Source organism: Pseudophryne corroboree, unplaced genomic scaffold, assembly GCF_028390025.1.
Source record: "Pseudophryne corroboree isolate aPseCor3 unplaced genomic scaffold, aPseCor3.hap2 scaffold_1828, whole genome shotgun sequence".
Classification (NCBI taxonomy): domain Eukaryota; kingdom Metazoa; phylum Chordata; class Amphibia; order Anura; family Myobatrachidae; genus Pseudophryne; species Pseudophryne corroboree.
This window is the reverse complement of record NW_026968465.1, coordinates 20,950-35,929: the sequence shown is the minus strand read 5'-3', so window position 1 is coordinate 35,929 and position 14,980 is coordinate 20,950. Positions and strand designations below refer to the sequence as shown.

The 14,980-nt window shown below is 49.1% G+C and overlaps 12 non-coding genes and 2 pseudogenes across 12 annotated transcripts; 11 read left to right on the top strand and 3 right to left on the bottom strand.

The window, feature by feature from the left end:
* Positions 1 to 14: 14 nt before the first annotated feature.
* On the top strand, positions 15 to 156 carry LOC135003138 (U1 spliceosomal RNA; annotated as a pseudogene).
* A 692-nt stretch (positions 157 to 848) lies between these two features.
* On the top strand, positions 849 to 1,012 carry LOC135003107 (U1 spliceosomal RNA). Its single transcript, XR_010204185.1, has one exon. It is a non-coding gene; the product is annotated as a U1 spliceosomal RNA (small nuclear RNA).
* Positions 1,013 to 4,315: 3,303 nt separating this feature from the next.
* LOC135003144 (U1 spliceosomal RNA) lies at positions 4,316 to 4,478 on the bottom strand. The gene has a single exon (XR_010204217.1). It is a non-coding gene; the product is annotated as a U1 spliceosomal RNA (small nuclear RNA).
* Positions 4,479 to 4,630: 152 nt separating this feature from the next.
* Positions 4,631 to 4,794, bottom strand: LOC135003120 (U1 spliceosomal RNA). The gene has a single exon (XR_010204198.1). It is a non-coding gene; the product is annotated as a U1 spliceosomal RNA (small nuclear RNA).
* Positions 4,795 to 5,468: 674 nt separating this feature from the next.
* LOC135003073 (U1 spliceosomal RNA) lies at positions 5,469 to 5,624 on the bottom strand. The gene has a single exon (XR_010204154.1). It is a non-coding gene; the product is annotated as a U1 spliceosomal RNA (small nuclear RNA).
* Positions 5,625 to 7,985: 2,361 nt separating this feature from the next.
* On the top strand, positions 7,986 to 8,149 carry LOC135003110 (U1 spliceosomal RNA). Its single transcript, XR_010204188.1, has one exon. It is a non-coding gene; the product is annotated as a U1 spliceosomal RNA (small nuclear RNA).
* A 152-nt stretch (positions 8,150 to 8,301) lies between these two features.
* Positions 8,302 to 8,436, top strand: LOC135003066 (U1 spliceosomal RNA; annotated as a pseudogene).
* A 702-nt stretch (positions 8,437 to 9,138) lies between these two features.
* Positions 9,139 to 9,302, top strand: LOC135003101 (U1 spliceosomal RNA). The gene has a single exon (XR_010204180.1). It is a non-coding gene; the product is annotated as a U1 spliceosomal RNA (small nuclear RNA).
* A 152-nt stretch (positions 9,303 to 9,454) lies between these two features.
* LOC135003142 (U1 spliceosomal RNA) lies at positions 9,455 to 9,617 on the top strand. Its single transcript, XR_010204215.1, has one exon. It is a non-coding gene; the product is annotated as a U1 spliceosomal RNA (small nuclear RNA).
* A 670-nt stretch (positions 9,618 to 10,287) lies between these two features.
* Positions 10,288 to 10,451, top strand: LOC135003102 (U1 spliceosomal RNA). Its single transcript, XR_010204181.1, has one exon. It is a non-coding gene; the product is annotated as a U1 spliceosomal RNA (small nuclear RNA).
* A 152-nt stretch (positions 10,452 to 10,603) lies between these two features.
* Positions 10,604 to 10,767, top strand: LOC135003133 (U1 spliceosomal RNA). Its single transcript, XR_010204209.1, has one exon. It is a non-coding gene; the product is annotated as a U1 spliceosomal RNA (small nuclear RNA).
* Positions 10,768 to 11,435: 668 nt separating this feature from the next.
* LOC135003113 (U1 spliceosomal RNA) lies at positions 11,436 to 11,599 on the top strand. Its single transcript, XR_010204191.1, has one exon. It is a non-coding gene; the product is annotated as a U1 spliceosomal RNA (small nuclear RNA).
* A 152-nt stretch (positions 11,600 to 11,751) lies between these two features.
* Positions 11,752 to 11,914, top strand: LOC135003067 (U1 spliceosomal RNA). Its single transcript, XR_010204150.1, has one exon. It is a non-coding gene; the product is annotated as a U1 spliceosomal RNA (small nuclear RNA).
* A 671-nt stretch (positions 11,915 to 12,585) lies between these two features.
* Positions 12,586 to 12,749, top strand: LOC135003064 (U1 spliceosomal RNA). Its single transcript, XR_010204148.1, has one exon. It is a non-coding gene; the product is annotated as a U1 spliceosomal RNA (small nuclear RNA).
* Positions 12,750 to 14,980: the final 2,231 nt, after the last annotated feature.

Genomic DNA, 14,980 nt, shown 5'->3' with positions numbered 1-14,980 from the left:
CTCTAGCCCAACTCCTACTTACCTGCCAGGTGAGATACTATGATCATGAAGATGCTTCTCCCAGGGCAAGGCTCACCCATTGCACTCTGGCTGTGCTGCCCCTGCGATTTCCCCAAATGTGGGAAACTTGACTGCATAATTTGTGTTTCCCCTGGTCGGCTCTCATATAATTCAGATCTCTTTGTCTCAGGTCTCTCTCCAGCCTAGTTTGCTGTCTGTTTCCACTTCTTTTTTCTTGAGCCCCTCCCTTCTATACCCTTGTGCACTATCCTGACTTCTCCCATCTGCTTACTTTGTGCCTTCCAACGCACAATGCAAACTACAGGTAGTGCTGCAGGGCCCACACCCTTTTACTTGCTTTACAGAGCAGCTCTGGAGCTGTTACAGTGCCCAGCTGCTGCAAGAAATCAGCTTGAATGCTTCAGGGGCTGGGGCATAGCCAACATGAGCCCCACACCGAAGGAGGGTGGAGGTGTTTAATGCGAACTAGGGGTCATCCAAGCGCCGCAAAAGGCCGCCATGCCCTGCACACCCCTTTTTTCTTTTCATATGCAGACGAGGGTTGAAGCCAACTTTGACCCACTGCTTGGATGACATCACCATAAGCAAATCCATCTGCTGCAGGCCTTCCCCCAGGAATGCTTGCACTAGTAGTTGCATTTGGTTCGTTGTTTGGGGGTGCTTCAGTTTTAGGCAGCCTTCTGCCCTCCCATGTTCATCTGAAAATATGTGTTCTCCCTGCAGTTGTTGTCCCCAGATGAGAGTTCCCTTGTGCTGCCTCAGTTGAATCTCCTTTACTTGACAGAGATGTGCCTGAGCAGCGGCCCTCCCCAGCCCTATCCCAAATCATACTTATTTTGCATAGGAGATACCTTGGTCATGAAGATTGTTCTCCCAGGGTGAGGTTCATTCATTGCATTCTGGGTATGCTGACCCCTGTGATTTCCCCAAATGTGGGAAACTCGACTGCATTATTTGTGGTAGTGGGGGACTGTGTTTGTGCTTTCCTCTGGTCAGCTCTGGTAAAAGTCAGATTTCTTTGTCTCAGATCTTCCTCTAGCCTTGTTCTTCTTTCGAGAGTTCCCTTGTGCTGCCTCAGTTGGATCTCCTTCACTTGACAGGGGGTGCCCAAGCAGCAATCCTCCACAGCTCTAGCCCAACTCCTACTTACCTGCCAGGTGAGATACTATGATCTTCACTGTTAGGGCAATCAGGATGTGGAATTCCCTGCCAGGGAAGGTGGTAATGGCGGACTCTGTAATTGGATTTAAAAAAGGAATGGATACATTTCTGAATGAAAAAGCTATCCAAGGTTATAATACTTAAAATATCAACATGGTTAATCCGGGGGTAACATGAGTTGTAGTAGTTAACTAGTCATAAAACATTATTCAGCAAGTATGTAGAATCATCACAACTTAAAACAGGTTGAACACGATGGGCAATTTGCCTCTTTTCAACCTCAAAAACTATATTACTATATGTTACTATATTACTATGTTACTGTAGTATACAGAACACCACAATGTAATGAGCAGTGATAGTGAGCACTGATGAGGATACTAGAACTGACACTGAGCAGCAAGATGCAGCACTGGACTATTAGTAATGTACTGTAGTATGCTGAGCACCACAATGCAGCACAAGACAATGAGCAGTGATACTGAGCACTGATGAGGATACTACTGAGAACTGACACTGAGCAGGAGAGACACACTACTAGTATTACTGAGCAGCAATAAGTAACCACTGATACTGAGCACTGATATTGAGATTTCCATTGAGAGAACATAGCCACGTCCTCTCCGCTCCCTCTTCAATGCACGAGTAAAAATGGCGGCAACGCGCAGCTCTTTATATGAAATCCGAATCTCGCGAGAATCCGACAGCGGGATGATGACATTTTCCCTTGTTCAGGTTTTCCGAGTCAGGCGGGAACAACCGAGCCTGCCTCGGACCAGTGTAAACCACGTGGAGTTCGTGGGGAATTCGGTTCTCGGAGAACCGAACCCGCTCCTCTCTACCTTATACCCATATATTTTTTTATTTTCAATCTAAGCCCCTGCAGTTTTCTGTAAGCATCTGCTTCGCTATGATGATCAACAAGTCACAAGGGCAAACACTCAGGGCTTGAGGCGTAGATCTTAGGACCAGCTGCTACAAGCATGGCAGAGGTGTCACTATCACTGGTGACACCCAGAGAGGTGGCGAAGGAGATTGTAATGCAGTGCGCGCAGATAAGCAGCGCAATGGTAAAAAGGAGGCATGGTTTCATAGGTAGGGGCGTGGCCTGGTGGCCTGAATCTACATTTTGTTGCTCCGGGTGTCCCGGGGGTTGGGGGCTGCACCCGGGGACTAGTGTGTGAGCGGTGCTGGCTCCTGCACAGTGACAGGACATGGCCACCCAGCATGACGCCTCCCTTCTTGACCAATCTGTAATTGCAGTCGCACTGCAGTTCAGCGTGATCATAAAAAATGGTGTAGCCTCCTGCTGGTGCAGACTGTATGTGCGCGCAGGAAGCCGCCACCATTTTTGTGATCACAGCGGCTGAATGTGATGTCATACAGCCGCTGTGACCACGCCCCCTGTGTCTCCTCCGTTGCAGACCCCATTTTGAAGCCTTGCCCCCGCACCGCTCCATCCCTGACTTGGAAATGGAGTGTTGCTGACCCCCCTCTCCCCCCCTGCCCCGATTGACAGGCAGAGGCGATCGCATTCTCTGCGGGGTGCCGCAGAAAATGCAGGCACATGCGTATGCTCTTAGCAATTTTTGCAGTTGGATCGCTTACTGTGATTGCAATCCAACCTGAATCAGGCCCTATTACCTATCACAATGCGCTGCGGGCAGTACAAAATTGGTTTAATATGGGAGAAAAAAACCCAGACCTGTGCTCCTTAACTGTACCTGGTGGCTCGTGGAGCGGCTGCCCAGTAATCAGTGTCCACGCCAGTGCGCACACGGTCCACCCCCTACGGCCACGCTCCCCTTCATCAGCGGCCTCGTGATCCGGAAGGGCGGTGCGTGTGTGACTGACCTTAGGAAGAAACCGGAGCCTCCGCTGCAGTGACCCAGCAACCAGGGCACGGGAGTATACAGCGCCGCTGGGAGTGATGAAGCTGCAGTAAAGATGTCTATTAGACCTAGCCTGCTGCAGCCCTTGTAGATTCTCATAAAAAAAGTTCTTATTTTCTTGTCAAAATTAATAGCTAAGAATAGGCTGCCTGAGGCAGGCCCCTGTTAAGTGGCCTGCTACTGAAGGCACCAACTACAAACTGAGCTCCCTGTTCATGGAAGCGGGGTTATAGAGGAGAATGCGCTGAGCATCTTGGGAACAGTCAAAAGCTTTGAGCCGGTTGGTGCCTCAGATCAAGATCCTACTCTACACCCCAATGTGAATCCTTGTGGAGTCCAGTGTACCCCACAGAAGAAATTAATGTGTCACACCCATTGGCAGCAACCTTAGAATAGCTGCTGACGGGCACAATTGAGAAAGGAAGGGGGGGGGACATTTGAATCCAGCACATAGATGCAATTCAAATATGTAATTTGAACCTTCCTATTTTAAAATATAATGGATGAACTTCACCCTGTGATAACAATCTTCATGATATAGAGATCTCATATGCAAAATAAGTATGAGTTGGGATAGGGCTGGGGAGGGTGGCTGCTCGGGCAAGCCCCTCCCCCGTCAAGTTAAGGAGATTCAACTGAGGAAGCACAAGGGAACTCTCGTCTGGGGACAACAACTGCAGGGAGACCACATTTTTTCAGATGAACATGGGAGGGCGGAAGGCTGCCTAATACTGAAGCACCATCAAATATCAAACCATATGCAATAACTAGTACAAGCATTCCTGGGGGAAGGTCTGCAGGAGACGAATTTGCATACGGTGATGTCATCCAAGCAGTGGGCCAAAGTTGGCTGGAACCCTCATCTGCATATGAAAAGAGAAAAGGGTTATGCAGGGCATGGCGGCCTATTGCGGCGCTTGGATGACCCCTAGTTCGCATTAAACACCTCCACCCTCCTTCGGTGTGGGGCTCATGTTGGCTATGCCCCAGCCCCTGAAGCATTCAAGCTGATTTCTTGCAGCAGCTGGGCACTGTAACAGCTCCAGAGCTGCTCTGTAAGGCAAATAAAAGGGTGTGGGCCCTGCAGCACTACCTGTAGTTCGCATTGTGCGTTGGAAGGCACAAAGTAAGCAGACGGGAGAAGTCAGGATAGTGCGCAAGGGCATAGAAGGGAGCGGCTCAAGAAAAGAGAAGTGGAAACAGACAGCAAACTAGGCTGGAGAGAGACCTGAGACAAAGAGATCTGAATTATACGAGAGCCGACCAGGGGAAACACAAATTATGCAGTCAAGTTTCCCATATTTGGGGAAATCGCAGGGGCAGCACACCCAGAGTGCAATGGTTGAGCCTTGCCCTGGGAGAAGCACCTTCAAGATCATAGTATCTCACCTGGCAGGTAAGTAGGAGTTGGGCTAGAGCTGGGGAGGGTCGCTGCTCGGGCACCCCCCTGTCAAGTGAAGGAGATCCAACTGAGGCAGCACAATGGAACTCTCGAAAGAAGAACAAGGCTAGAGGAAGATCTGAGACAAAGAAATCTGACTTTTACCAGAGCTGACCAGCGGAAAACACAAACACAGTCCCCAACTACCACAAATAATGCAGGCGAGTTTCCCACATTTGGGTAAATCACAGGGGTCAGCATACCCAGAATGCAATGAATGAACCTCACCCTGGGTGAACAATTTTCATGACCATGGTGTCTCCTATGCAAAATAAGTATGATTTGGGATAGGGCTGGGGAGGGCCGCTGCTCAGGCACATCTCTGTCAAGTAAAGGAGATTCAACTGAGGCAGCACAAGGGAACTCTCATATGGGGACAACAACTGCAGTGAGAACACATATTTTCAGATGAACATGGGAGGGCAGAAGGCTGCCTAATACTGAAGCACCCCCAAACAACAAACCAAATGCAACAACTAGTGCAAGCATTCCTGGGGGAAGGCCTGCAGCAGATGGATTTGCATATGGTGATGTTATCCAAGCAGTGGGTCAAAGTTGGCTTCAACCCTCATCTGCATATGAAAAGAGAAAAGGGGCGTGCAGGGCATGGCGGCCTTTTGCGGTGCTTGGATGACCCCTAGATCGCATTAAACACCCCCACCCTCCTTTGGTGTGGGGCTCATGTTGGCCATGCCCCATCCCATGAAGCATTCAAGCTGATTTCTTGCAGCAGCTGGGCACTGTAACAGCTCCAGAGCTGCTCTGTAAGGCAAGTAAAAGGGTGTGGGCCTTGCAGCACTACCTGTAGTTTGCATTGTGCATTGGAAGGCACAAAGTAAGCAGACGGGAGGAGAAGTCAGGATAGTCCACAAGGGTATAGAAGGGAGGGGCTCAAGAAAAAAGAAGTGGAAACAGAGAGCAAACTAGGCTGGAGAGAGACCTGAGACAAAGAGATCTGAATTATACGAGAGCCGACCAGAGGAAACACAAATTATGCAGTCAAGTGTCCCACATTTGGGGAAATCGTAGGAGCAGCACACCCAGTGTGCAATGGGTGAGCCTTGCCCTGGGAGAAGCACCTTCCTGATTATAGTATCTCACCTGGGTGTGCTGCCCCTGCGATTTCCCCAAATGTGGGAAACTTGACTGCATAATTTGTGTTTCCCCTGGTCGGCTCTCATATAATTCAGATCTCTTTGTCTCAGGTCTCTCTCCAGCCTAGTTTGCTGTCTGTTTCCACTTCTTTTTTCTTGAGCCCCTCCCTTCTATACCCTTGTGGACTATCCTGACTTCTCCTCCTGTCTGCTTACTTTGTGCCTTCCAATGCACAATGCAAACTACAGGTAGTGCTGCAGGGCCCACACCCTTTTACTTGCCTTACAGAGCAGCTCTGGAGCTGTTACAGTGCCAAGCTGCTGCAAGAAATCAGCTTGAATGCTTCAGGGGCTGGGGCATGGCCAACATGAGCCTCACACCGAAGGAGGGTGGGGGTGTTTAATGCGAACTAAGGGTCATCCAAGCGCCGCAAAAGGCAGCCATGCCCTGCATACCCCTTTTCTCTTTTCATATGCAGATGAGGGTTCCAGCCAACTTTGGCCCACTGCTTGGATGACATCACTATATGCATATCCGTCTTCTGCAGACCTTCCCCCAGGAATGCTTGTACTAGTTGTTGCATTTGGTTTGTTGTTTGGGGGTGCTTCAGTATTAGGCAGCCTTCTGCCCTCCCATGTTCATCTGAAAATATGTGTTCTCACTGCAGTTGTTGTCCCCAGATGAGAGTTCCCTTGTGCTGCCTCAGTTGAATCTCCTTTACTCTAAAACTTGTAAAACTTAGCAAAAGTGTTTACTAAATAGCTGCTCGGCAAAGTTGCAATGCCGAGACTCCCCGACCAGCTGCCCAGGATGAACCCACCTTTCTAGTAGAATGGGTCTTCACCTAATTCAGTAACGGCAATCCTGCCGTGGAATGAGCATGCTGAATCTTACCACAGATCCAGCGCATAATTGTCTACATGGAAGCAGGACACCCAATCCTGTTGGGAGCATACAGGACAAACAGAGCCTCTGTTTTCCTAATCTGAACCGTTCTGGTGACATAAATTTTCAAAGTTCTGACCACAGCCAGAGACTTTGACTCAACGAAGGTGTCAGTGGCCAAAGGCACCATGTGGAAAGATGAACCACCTTCGGCAGAAATAGTTGACGTGTCCTCAATTCTGCTCTATCTTCATGAAATATCAAATAAAGGCTCTTGTGATACTGCATGGTTTGTACTGTTTTCCATGTGCTCCCAGATCTTTCAAGCAAGAAGCATGGTCAAGAAAGTTCTGTTTGAAAAGAAACAACATTTACTGTCATTGTTATAGAATTTGGGAGAAAAAACAAGAAGAAATCTGCACTGTTGACGCACTGGACAGAATGAATGAATCATAAAATATAACCTTTATTAAGTATGTATTAAAATTGGATAAATATTAATATTATTATCCCAAACTGCAGTGAAACATAAAGGTTAAAATCACAGAACTAACATACATGTGCATAAGAAGAATAAAGAGATGTGAAAAAAAGGTTTAAAAAGCGTGTCCGTGTGTGATTATTTTTGAAGGCACAACCCTGGCGGGGTTGTTTATATAGATATATATGTTGCTAATAATCACTTTCTAGCGTAATGTTATTAAATAGCTGTTAGTATCTATGTCGTCAGGTACCACTGGGTCGTATCCTATATACTCCTGTGGGAAACTTGACTGCATAATTTGTGTTTCCCCTGGTCGGCTCTCGTATAATTCAGATCTCTTTGTCTCAGGTCTCTCTCCAGCCTAGTTTGCTGTCTGTTTCCACTTCTCTTTTCTTGAGCCGCTGCCTTCTATGCCCTTGTGCACTCTCCAGACTTCTCCTGTCTGCTTACTTTGTGCCTTCCAACGCACAATGCAAACTACAGGTAGTGCTGCAGGGCCCACACCCTTTTACTTGCCTTACAGAGCAGCTCTGGAGCTGTTACAGTGCCCAGCTGCAGCAAGAAATCAGCTTGAATGCTTCAGGGGCTGGGGCATAGCCAACATGAGCCCCACACCGACGGAGGGTGGAGGTGTTTAATGCAAACTAGGGGTCAGCCAAGCGCCGCAAAAGGCCGCCATGCCCTGCATGCCCCTTTTCTCTTTTCATATGCAGACGAGGGTTGAAGCCAACTTTGACCCACTGCTTGGATGACATCACCATATGCAAATCCATCTGCGGCAGGCCTTCCCCCAGGAATGCTTGCACTAGTTGTTGCATTTGGTTTGTTGTTTGGGGGTGCTTCAGTATTAGGCAGCCTTCTGCCCTCCCATGTTCATCTGAAAATATGTGTTCTCCCTGCAGTTGTTGTCCCCAGATGAGAGTTCCCTTGTGCTGCCTCAGTTGAATCTCCTTTACTTGACAGAGATGTGCCTGAGCAGCGGCCCTCCCCAGCCCTATCCCAAATCATACTTATTTTGCATAGGAGATACCATGGTCATGAAGATTGTTCTCCCAGGGTTAGGTTCATTCATTGCGTTCTGGGTATGCTGACCTCTGTGATTTCCCCAAATGTGGGAAACTCAACTGCATTATTTGTGGTAGTGGGGGACTGTGTTTGTGCTTTCCTCTGGTCAGCTCTGGTAAAAGTCAGATTTCTTTGTCTCAGATCTTCCTCTAGCCTTGTTCTTCTTTCAAGAGTTCCCTTGTGCTGCCTCAGTTGGATCTCCTTCACTTGACAGGGGGGTGCCCGAGCAGCGACCCTCCCCAGCTCTAGCCCAACTCCTACTTACCTGCCAGGTGAGATACTATGATCATGAAGTTGCTTCTCCCAGGGCAAGGCTCACCCATTGCACTCTGGGTGTGCTGCCCCTGCGATTTCCCCAAATATGGGAAACTTGATTGCATAATTTGTGTTTCCCCTAGTCGGCTCTCATATAATTCAGATCTCTTTGTCTCAGGTCTCTCTCCAGCCTAGTTTGCTGTCTGTTTCCACTTCTTTTTTCTTGAGCCCCTCCCTTCTATACCCTTGTGCACTATCCTGACTTCTCCTCCTGTCTGCTTATTTTGTGCCTTCCGATGCACAATGCAAACTACAGGTAGTGCTGCAGGGCCCACACCCTTTTACTTGCCTTACAGAGCAGCTCTGGAGCTGTTACAGTGCCAAGCTGCTGCAAGAAATCAGCTTGAATGCTTCAGGGGCTGGGGCATGGCCAACATGAGCCCCACACCGAAGTAGGGTGGGGGTGTTTAATGCGAACTAAGGGTCATCCAAGCGCCGCAAAAGGCCGCCATGCCCTGCATACCCCTTTTCTCTTTTCATATGCAGATGAGGGTTCCAGCCAACTTTGGCCCACTGCTTGGATGACATCACTGTATGCAAATCCGTCTTTTGCAGACCTTCCCCCAGGAATGCTTGTACTAGTTGTTGCATTTGGTTTGTTGTTTGGGGGTGCTTCAGTATTAGGCAGCCTTCTGCCCTCCCATGTTCATCTGAAAATATGTGTTCTCCCGGCAGTTGTTGTCCCCAGATGAGAGTTCCCTTGTGCTGCCTCAGTTGAATCTCCTTTACTTGACAGAGATGTGCCTGAGCAGCGGCCCTCCCCAGCCCTATCCCAAATCATACTTATTTTGCATAGGAGATACCATGGTCATAAAGATTGTTCTCCCAGGGTGAGGTTCATTCATTGCATTCTGGGTATGCTGACCCCTGTGATTTCCCCAAATGTGGGAAACTCAACTGCATTATTTGTGGTAGTGGGGGACTGTGTTTGTGTTTTCCTCTGGTCAGCTCTGGTAAAAGTCAGATTTCTTTGTCTCAGATCTTCCTCTAGCCTTGTTCTTCTTTCGAGAGTTCCATTGTGCTGCCTCAGTTTGATCTCCTTCACTTGACAGGGGGGTACCCGAGCAGCGACCCTCCCCAGCTCTAGCCCAACTCCTACATAACTGCCAGGTGAGATACTATGATCATGAAGGTGCTTCTCCCAGGGCAAGGCTCACCCATTGCACTCTGGGTGTGCTGCTCCTGCGATTTCCCCAAATGTGGGAAACTTGACTGCATAATTTGTGTTTCCCCTGGTCGGCTCTCGTATAATTCAGATCTCTTTGTCTCAGGTCTCTCTCCAGCCTAGTTTGCTGTCTGTTTCCACTTCTCTTTTCTTGAGCCGCTGCCTTCTATGCCCTTGTGCACTCTCCTGACTTCTCCTGTCTGCTTACTTTGTGCCTTCCAACGCACAATGCAAACTACAGGTAGTGCTGCAGGGCCCACACCCTTTTACTTGCCTTTCAGAGCAGCTCTGGAGCTGTTACAGTGCCCAGCTGCTGCAAGAAATCAGCTTGAATGCTTCAGGGGCTGGGGCATAGCCAACATGAGCCCCACACCGACGGAGGGTGGAGGTGTTTAATGCGAACTAAGGGTCATCCAAGCGCCGCAAAAGGCCGCCATGCCCTGCATACCCCTTTTCTCTTTTCATATGCAGATGAGGGTTCCAGCCAACTTTGGCCCACTGCTTGGATGACATCACCGTATGCAAATACGTCTTCTGCAGACCTTCCCCCAGGAATGCTTGTACTAGTTGTTGCATTTGGTTTGTTGTTTGGGGTGCTTCAGTATTAGGCAGCCTTCTGCTCTCCCATGTTCATCTGAAAATATGTGTTCTCCCTGCAGTTGTTGTCCCCAGATGAGAGTTCTCTTGTGCTGCCTCAGTTGAATCTCCTTTACTTGACAGAGATGTGCCTGAGCAGCGGCCCTCCCCAGCCCTATCCCAAATCATACTTATTTTGCATAGGAGATACCATGGTCATGAAGATTGTTCTTCCAGGGTGAGGTTCATTCATTGCATTCTGGGTATGCTGACCCCTGTGATTTCCCCAAATGTGGGAAACTCGACTGCATTATTTGTGGTAGTGGGGGACTGTGTTTGTGCTTTCCTCTGGTCAGCTCTGGTAAAAGTCAGATTTCTTTGTCTCAGATCTTCCTCTAGCCTTGTTCTTTTTTTGAGAGTTTCCTTGTGCTGCCTCAGTTGGATTTCCTTCACTTGACAGGGGGGTGCCCGAGCAGCGACCCTCCCCAGCTCTAGCCCAACTCCTACTTACCTGCCAGGTGAGATACTATGATCAGGAAGGTGCTTCTCCCAGGGCAAGGCTCACCCATTGCACTCTGGGTGTGCTGCTCCTACGATTTCCCCAAATGTGGGACACTTGACTACATAATTTGTGTTTCCTCTGGTCGGCTACTCGTATAATTCAGATCTCTTTGTCTCAGGTCTCTCTCCAGCCTAGTTTGCTGTCTGTTTCCACTTCTCTTTTCTTGAGCCCCTGCCCTTGCCCTTGTGCACTCTCCTGACTTCTCCTGTCTGCTTACTTTGTGCCTTCCAACGCACAATGCAAACTACAGGTAGTGCTGCAGGGCCAACACCCTTTTACTTGCCTTACAGAGCAGCTCTGGAGCTGTTACAGTGCCCAGCTGCTGCAAGAAATCAGCTTGAATGCTTCAGGGGCTGGGGCATAGCCAACATGAGCCCCACACCGACGGAGGGTGGAGGTGTTTAATGCGAACTAAGGGTCATCCAAGCGCCGCAAAAGGCCGCCATGCCCTGCATACCCCTTTTCTCTTTTCATATGCAGATGAGGGTTCCAGCCAACTTTGGCCCACTGCTTGGATGACATCACCGTATGCAAATCCGTCTTCTGCAGACCTTTTCCCAGGAATGCTTGTACTAGTTGTTGCATTTGGTTTGTTGTTTGGGGGTGCTTCAGTATTAGGCAGCCTTCTGCTCTCCCATGTTCATCTGAAAATATGTGTTCTCCCTGCAGTTGTTGTCCCCAGATGAGAGTTCCCTTGTGCTGCCTCAGTTGAATCTCCTTTACTTGACAGAGATGTGCCTGAGCAGCGGCCCTCCCCAGCCCTATCCCAAATCATACTTATTTTGCATAGGAGATACCATTGTCATGAAGATTGTTCTCCCAGGGTGAGGTTCATTCATTGCATTCTGGGTATGCTGACCCCTGTCATTTCCCCAAATGTGGGAAACTCGACTGCATTATTTGTGGTAGTGGGGGACTGTGTTTGTGCTTTCCTCTGGTCAGCTCTGGTAAAAGTCAGATTTCTTTGTCTCAGATCTTCCTCTAGCCTTGTTCTTTTTTCGAGAGTTTCCTTGTGCTGCCTCAGTTGGATCTCCTTCACTTGACAGGGGGGTGCCCGAACAGCGACCCTCCCCAGCTCTAGCCCAACTCCTACTTACCTGCCAGGTGAGATACTATGATCAGGAAGGTGCTTCTCCCAGGGCAAGGCTCACCCAATGCACTCTGGGTGTGCTGCTCCTACGATTTCCCCAAATGTGGGACACTTGATTACATAATTTGTGTTTCCTCTGGTCGGCTCTCGTATAATTCAGATCTCTTTGTCTCAGGTCTCTCTCCAGCCTAGTTTGCTGTCTGTTTCCACTTCTCTTTTCTTGAGCCGCTCCCTTCTATGCCCTTGTGCACTATCCTGACTTCTCCCGTCTGCTTACTTTGTGCCTTCCAACGCACAATGCAAACTACAGGTAGTGCTGCAGGGCCCACACCCTTTTACTTGCTTTACAGAGCAGCTCTGGAGCTGTTACAGTGCCCAGCTGCTGCAAGAAATCAGCTTGAATGCTTCAGGGGCTGGGGCATAGCCAACATGAGCCCCACACCGAAGGAAGGTGGAGGTGTTTAATGCAAACTAGGGGTCATCCAAGCGCCGCAAAAGGCCGCCATGCCCTGCACACCTCTTTTTTATTTTCATATGCAGACGAGGGTTGAAGCCAACTTTGACCCACTGCTTGGATGACATCACCATATGCAAATCCATCTGCTGCAGGCCTTCCCCCAGGAATGCTTGCACTAGTAGTTGCATTTGGTTTGTTGTTTGGGGGTGCTTCAGTGTTAGGCAGCCTTCTGCCCTCCCATGTTCATCTGAAAATATGTGTTCTCCCTGCAGTTGTTGTCCCCAGATGAGAGTTCCCTTGTGTTGCCTCAGTTGAATCTCCTTTACTTGACAGAGATGTGCCTGAGCAGCGGCCCTCCCCAGCCCTATCCCAAATCATACTTATTTTGCATAGGAGATACCATGGTCATGAAGATTGTTCTCCCAGGGTGAGGTTCATTCATTGCACTCTGGGTATGCTGACCCCTGTGATTTCCCCAAATGTGGGAAACTCGACTGCATTATTTGTGGTAGTGGGGGACTGCGTTTGTGCTTTCCTCTGGTCAGCTCTGGTAAAAGTCAGATTTCTTTGTCTCAGATCTTCCTCTAGCCTTGTTCTTCTTTCGAGAGTTCCCTTGTGCTGCCTCAGTTGGATCTCCTTCACTTGACAGGGGGTGCCCGAGCAGCAATCCTCCACAGCTCTAGCCCAACTCCTACTTACCTGCCAGGTGAGATACTATGATGTTCACTGTTAGGGCAATCAGGATGTGGAATTCCCTGCCAGGGAAGGTGGTAATGGCGGACTCTGTAATTGGATTTAAAAAAGGAATGGATACATTTCTGAATGAAAAAGCTATCCAAGGTTATAATACTTAAAATATCAACATGGTTAATCCGGGGGTAACATGAGTTATAGTAGCTAACTAGTCATAAAACATTATTCAGCAAGTATGTAGAATCATCACAACTTAAAACAGGTTGAACACGATGGGCAATTTGCCTCTATTCAACCTCAAAAACTATGTTACTATATGTTACTATATTACTATGTTACTGTAGTATACAGAACACCACAATGTAATGAGCAGTGATAGTGAGCACTGATGAGGATACTAGAACTGACACTGAGCAGCAAGATGCAGCACTGGACTATTAGTAATGTACTGTAGTATGCTGAGCACCACAATGCAGCACAAGACAATGAGCAGTGATACTGAGCACTGATGAGGATACTACTGAGAACTGACACTGAGCAGGAGAGACACACTACTAGTATTACTGAGCAGCAATAAGTAACCACTGATACTGAGCACTGATATTGAGATTTCCACTGAGAGAACATAGCCACGTCCTCTCCGCTCTCTCTTCAATGCTCGAGTAAAAATGGCGGCAACGCGCAGCTCTTTATATGGAATCCGAATCTCGAGAGAATCCGACAGCGGGATGATGACATTTTCCCTTGTTCAGGTTTTCCGAGTCAGGCGGGAACAACCGAGCCTGCCTCGGACCAGTGTAAACCACGTGGAGTTCGTCGGGAATTCGGTTCTCGGAGAACCGAACCCGCTCCTCTCTACCTTATACCCATCAATTTTTTTATTTTCAATCTAAGCCCCTGCAGTTTTCTGTAAGCATCTGCTTCGCTATGATGATCAACAAGTCACAAGGGCAAACACTCAGGGCTTGAGGCGTAGATCTTAGGACCAGCTGCTACAAGCATGGCAGAGGTGTCACTATCACTGGTGACACCCAGAGAGGTGGCGAAGGAGATTGTAATGCAGTGCGCGCAGATAAGCAGCGCAATGGTAAAAAGGAGGCATGGTTTCATAGGTAGGGGCGTGGCCTGGTGGCCTGAATCTACATTTTGTTGCTCCGGGTGTCCCGGGGGTTGGGGGCTGCACCCGGGGACTAGTATGTGTGCGGTGCTGGCTCCTGCACAGTGACAGGGCATGGCCACCCAGCATGACACCTCCATTCTTGACCATGCTGTAATTGCAGTCGCACTGCAGTTCAGCGTGATCATAATAAATGGTGTAGCCTCCTGCTGGTGCAGACTGTATGTGCGCGCAGGAAGCCGCCACCATTTTTGTGATCACAGCGGCTGAATGTGATGTCATACAGCCGCTGTGACCACGCCCCCTGTGTCTCCTCCGTTGCAGACCCCATTTTGAAGCCTTGCCCCCGCACCGCTCCATCCCTGACTTGGAAATGGAGTGTTGCTGACCCCCCTCTCCCCCCCCCGCCCCGATTGACAGGCAGAGGCGATCGCATTCTCTGCGGGGTGCCGCAGAAAATGCAGGCACATGCGTATGCTGTTAGCAATTTTTGCAGTTGGATCGCTTATTGTGATTGCATTCCAACCTGAATCAGGCCCTATTACCTATCACAATGCGCTGCGGGCAGTACAAAATTGGGTTAATATAGGAGTAAAACTCCCAGACCTGTGCTCCTTAACTGTACCTGGTGGCTAGTGGAGCGGCTGCCCAGTAATCAGTGTCCACGCCAGTGCGCACACGGTCCACCCCCTACGGCCACGCTCCCCTTCATCAGCGGCCTCGTGATCCGGAAGGGCGGTGTGTGTGTGACTGACCTTAGGAAGAAACTGGAGCCTCCGCTGCAGTGACCCAGCAACCAGGGCACGGGAGTATACAGCGCCGCTGGGAGTGATGAAGCTGCAGTAAAGATGTCTATTAGACCTAGCCTGCTGCAGCCCTTGTAGATTCTCATAAAACAAGTTCTTCTTTTCTTGTCAAAATTAATAGCTAAGAATAGGCTGCCTGAGGCAGGCCCCTGTTA